Source organism: Carcharodon carcharias, chromosome 18 (assembly GCF_017639515.1).
Source record: "Carcharodon carcharias isolate sCarCar2 chromosome 18, sCarCar2.pri, whole genome shotgun sequence".
Taxonomy (NCBI): domain Eukaryota; kingdom Metazoa; phylum Chordata; class Chondrichthyes; order Lamniformes; family Lamnidae; genus Carcharodon; species Carcharodon carcharias.
The window spans coordinates 94,300,048-94,305,443 of NC_054484.1; the positions used below are offsets into that span (position 1 = coordinate 94,300,048).

General features: G+C 41.2%; 1 pseudogene; it reads right to left on the minus strand.

The window, feature by feature from the left end:
• Nucleotides 1-2,132: 2,132 nt before the first annotated feature.
• Nucleotides 2,133-2,333, minus strand: LOC121290481 (annotated as a pseudogene).
• Nucleotides 2,334-5,396: the final 3,063 nt, after the last annotated feature.

Consider the following 5,396-nt stretch of genomic DNA (forward strand, 5'->3'; position numbering starts at 1 on the left):
CACGCATCCCCTGTATTATGGGGGTGAGTGGGATGGGCGCCCACACATTCTGCACCCCCCCCCCACTATCCCCTCTGCAGGAAACACGCCCACTGGGGGCTTGTAAAATTCAGCTTGGAATTGGCCACAATACTCCGGCTGGGAATCTTTCTTTGGCGTGACTTTCTTGCTTTTGTACTCCATGCCCTTATTTATAAAGCCAATGGGTTTTGTATGCCTTTTTAACAGGTTTCTCAACTTGTCCTGCCACCTTCTAAGATTTGTGTACGTATGCCTCCAGTCTCTCTGTTCCTACGCTCCCCTTAAAAGCGTTCCCTTTGTTTTATAGTGCGTCACCTCATTCTTCCTGACAAAATTAATCACTTCATACTTCTCTGTATTAATTTCATCAGTCTATTTTACCAATTGGTCAATGTCCACCTGAAGCCTGTATTATCCACTTCATTGCTTATCATATTTCTGAGTTTTGTGTCATCTGCAAACTTTGAAATAATGGCCCATTTACCCAAGTCCAGGTCATTAATACATATCAGAAAAATATACTTGATACAAAAACAGAAAATGCTGGAAAAACTCAGCAGATCTAACAGCATCTGTGGAGAAGGACCTGAACCGTTAACTTTTTTTTTTCTCCAGAGATGCTGTTAGACCTGCTGAGTTTTTCCAGCATTTTCTGTTTTTGTTTCAGATTTCCAGCATCCACAGTATTTTGCTTTTCTTATATATATTTGTAACTTGCTCTTTTCCATGCCTTTCAGGTGAGAGAAGATTTTGTTGTGGTTTTCCTCCAAATTTTCAAGCTATGTTGTTTGATGTCTCTCATAAGATGAACCAACTATTATCCCCTGCCTTCAATGGCTCCAGCTCATTTCCATCTTCATCTTTATTCTTGGCTTCACTTAGTCTCTAAATTTCCTCCATCATTGAAGCGAATTCTAAAAATCCTCGCTTTTCTCCTCAGCAACTCTTACCTCTCTGTACAGGGTCTACATCTGTCTAAGGTTTGAATATTGCTCCTATTGCTTTGTAGATTCTCTCTCACATTCCTGGACAAGATAACACATAAAGAGTGTTAGTTGGATAGACAATCCTTTTGCCATCCGTATCTTGCAAGCTCTCATTCTCTATCAGAACTATTCTCTTTGTCTTTATTTTATCCATACTATTGTGATCCTTGCTGAGTCAAATGTTCTTCTACTGTTTACGCCAAGCTCCTGATACATTGTGCCACATACATCTCTTCTGTTTCACTCTCCTGCTATGAGTCATTCTTTCCTCGAAGTTCAAAGTCATGGATCTGCCTACCTAGGATCATTCTTCTAAACTCTTTAAGACACAAGCTTAGCAACACTTTGCGACTGACATTTTTTATTCCATCCCTATTTGTTTTAACCTTGATGTTGTATTGCCTCGTGGATCTTTGCCCTTTATCTCAGCTTCTTAATTTAAAAAAACCTTGAAGTTTAGGCTGTTCAATCTTGTCTTCCTTCAATCAGCTTAATTATTGCATTAACCGTTATAACTGGGCTTAATACAATTCATCTTAATCACCAATTAGGATGAGCGTGTCATCAATCAAAAGCCATTTGACCAAACTGCCTGAATATATAAGGGACACAAGCAATAAATACCAAATTACAAAAAGGAAATTTATCAAATTAAATTAAATTGTATCAACAATGCTCTCCAGCTGGGCTTAACTGAGCATGTAAATTCTGCTAAAAGTAGCATTTGCACTAAAGGATCCAATCTGCTACAAGCAATAAACACACTGTAATATTAACAGGTCAATTTGAACCCTTTCTTTTATCCCTTTCCTTTCCCAAATTTCTTCACAGAGCTTTGTTCATCTTGGATGGAAGTATTGAAAATGTTGAAAGGGTTTGATAGAATAGATACAGAGAAAATATTTCCTCATGTGAAGGAGCCAAGAATGAGGGGAATCATGTGCTTGTGTTTCTAACAAGGGCTGGATTTCATGCTGACCAGTTAGGAGAGAGAAAGTTTTGAAGCAGAACTATTGTTATTTCAAGATCATTTTTTTTAAGATCTATATTTTTAATTAGCATTTGGTCAGTTTTGCAGACATGTTCTTCAGATGGATTCGCAATTGCATCTTTCAGGGTGATGGATCAAAGAGTTCTCATATTCAAAAGCTCAGGTGTGTGGAAGCTGCTCAGGGTCTCTTTCAGCCTGCTGACTTTGACATTTAAACCCGCTGCTTTCTTTGCCTCTGCTTGATACTGGGGCTTTTGGGCAGCCTTCACCGCTTGTGCACAGATTCGAGGGCACTGAATGTAACTCGGGCGGGCCTACCTCCAGAATGCCACCATCTTCATACTGAACAAAACAAAATGAATTCTCCAGGAATTCAAATTAAGCAATTTAAATAAAACAGCATAGGAGATATTTTCTTTCTGCAAGACTTCAAGTCGAGTGAATTGATAATTTGAAGTTCTGAATTTAAATTAAGTAGGCTGTGGGCTGGATTTTTGCTATTGAGGTGGGTAGCTCCAGTCAAGAAATTTCCCAACTTGGCAGACCCGCCTGTTTTTAATGAGGCCCACTAGATGCAATTTTCACTCGGGGAGGCAGGGGGTGGGATAGATTCGGGCCTGCTGACCCTGGAAACAGACCCTAGGAGGCAATGGGGGTGGGCGAGTGCCAAGGCGGGCTGGTTAGAAGGCCCATCTCAGTTCTCTGGGACTTAGTTCCAGTTGTTTTAGATGCTATTAGGCTCTCTAGCCCTCACTCATCACACGTCCACCCATCCTCCATGGCCCCTCACAACCCCATGCCACATTTATGATAACTCCATGTCTTCCCAACCACCCAATGCCTCATCATACCCCCATGACAACTAATGCCCCTCTACCCATGCCCCTCATACCCTCCATTCCCCCTTATACCACCATGCCACCTCCACAGCCACTCACCCAGTATCCACCCTGGGCAGACCTCAGGAGGCATTTGGTGATGAAAAAGAATTCTACCAATCTAATACAGCTCTCATATGCACTTGATAGTGAAAAAACTCCCATTCAAGAAACCCAAAGTTTTAAAATTTTCTCAAGTGCTTATTCTCTTATAAATACAAATATATATCTATTCAGACCAGACAAAGACAATTATTCCTTTAATAGCCTCTTTAAACTGTCAAACTTTGAGCTCAGAACTCCTGTTGGGAACATTATAGCTTTTAAAGCTCAGTCAAACATTCATAATGGCACAATAATAGCACTTGGGGAAATGACAACAAAGACCTCTATTGAAACTGCATGACCAGATGGTAATGTTTTCTTCTAATCTACACCAGGTTGCCTGTCAATCAAAGCAGTCCAGCAAGGATTTGTTTTAAAACTTCCACTGAGCCTGTTTTTTTTTCATGTTTTAAGAGCGGGAATTTAAAATCTTACATCATGACACTTAAACAGATCTTATCTGCCATTGAAGAGTGTTTGCACCTACTCCATCAATTTGTGACTCCCACACTACTGGCTAAGGCCTTTGCAACAGCCAAAACTGTTGGAACTCAGCAAGTTCAAATAGCCCGACTGAGTTCGGGTTTCAGTCAATGTGAATCCCGTCCCACCCCCTTCCCTCAGCCAGCAAACATTGGATCTGTTGGAAATGAGGTGGGACTTCCACATCCAGGACCGGCCCACTATTTTTAAATGTCCACAGAGTCTTCCTGACATTATATAGGGCCGAATCACATAATTGTTATGGTGTAGAAGGAGGCCATTCAGCCCACTGTGTCTGCACTGACTCTCTGAGCAATTTAACTTAGCGCCAATCTCCTGCCTTTTCCCTGTAACCCTGCACATAGTTTCTATTGAGATAATCATCCAATATCTCTTGAATGCCTCAATTCAACCTATCTCCACCACACTTCCAGGCAGTGCATTCCAAACCCTAACTACTCACTGTGAGAAAATGTTTTTTCTCACCTTGCATTTGCTCCTTTTGCAAAGCACTTTAAAACTGTGCCCTCTGGTTCTCAATCCGTTTACGAGCGGGAACAGTTTCTCCCTATCTACACTGTCCAGGCCCCTCGTTATTTTGAAAACTTATATCAAGCCTCCTCTCAGCATTCTCCTCTCCAAGGAAAACAGTCCCAACATCTCCAATCTTTCCTCATAACTGAAGTGTCTCATCCCTGGAACCATTCTCGTTAACCTCTTCTGCACTCTCTCCAACGCGTTCACATCCTTCCTATAGTGTGGTGCCCAGAACCCATACACAATACTCTAGCTGAGGTCTAATGAGTGTCTCATATAAGTTCATCATAACCTCCCTGCTCTTATACTCTATGCCCCTATTAATGAAGCCTAGAATACTGTATGCTTTAGAAACATCTCTTTCCACCTGTCCTGCCACCTTTAATGACTTATGTACATATACACCCAGGTTTCTCTGCTCCTGCATACCCTTTAGAAAAGTATTCTTTATTTTATACTTTCTCTCCATGTTCTTTATACTAAAGTGTATCACCTCACACTTCTCTGCATTGAACTTCATCTGCCACCTATCTGCCCACTTCACCAATGTGTTAATGTCGTTTTGAAGTTCTACACTGTCCTTCTCACGGTTTACAATTCTCTTAAGTTCTGTGTCATCTGCAAATTTTGAAATTGTCCCCTGCACGCGAAATCTATATTATTTATATATCAGGAAGAGCAAGGGTCCCATTACTGACCCTGGGGAACGCCACTGCAAACTTTCTTCCGACTCGAAAAATATCCATTAACCATTACTCTGTTTCCTATCCCTCAGCCAATTTTGTATCCACGTAGCTACTGCCCCTTTTATTCCATGACCTATAACTTTCCTCACAAGTCTGTTGTGTGGCACTGTATTGAACGCCTTTTGGAAGTCCATATACACCACATCAACGGACTTGCCCTCATCAACCATCTCTGTTACCTCTTCAAAAAACTCCAGCAAATTAGTTAGACACGATTTTCCTTTAACAAATCCATGCTGACTCTTTCGAATCAAACCAAACATTTCCATGCGACTATTAATTCTATCCCGAATAATTTTTTCTAGAAGTTTCCCCACCACCGACGTCAAACTGACTGGTCTGTAATTGCAGGGCAGATCTTATTGAACAACGGCATAATGTTTGCAATTCTCCAGTCCTCCGGCACCTCCCCCGAATCCAAGGAAGATTGAAAGATTATTGCCAGTGCCTCTGCAATTTCCAAACTCACTTCCTTCAATATTCTTGAATCCATCTCAGCCAGTCCTGGTGCCTTATCAACTTTAATTTTCATAGCATGTCTGGTAACTGTAGAGCAGCGATTTAATGTCTCTGCATATCGACAAACTACATAAAGAGACTGCCCCGAATCACTATGCACTGCATTCACTAAACAAGGGGAAATTGGATT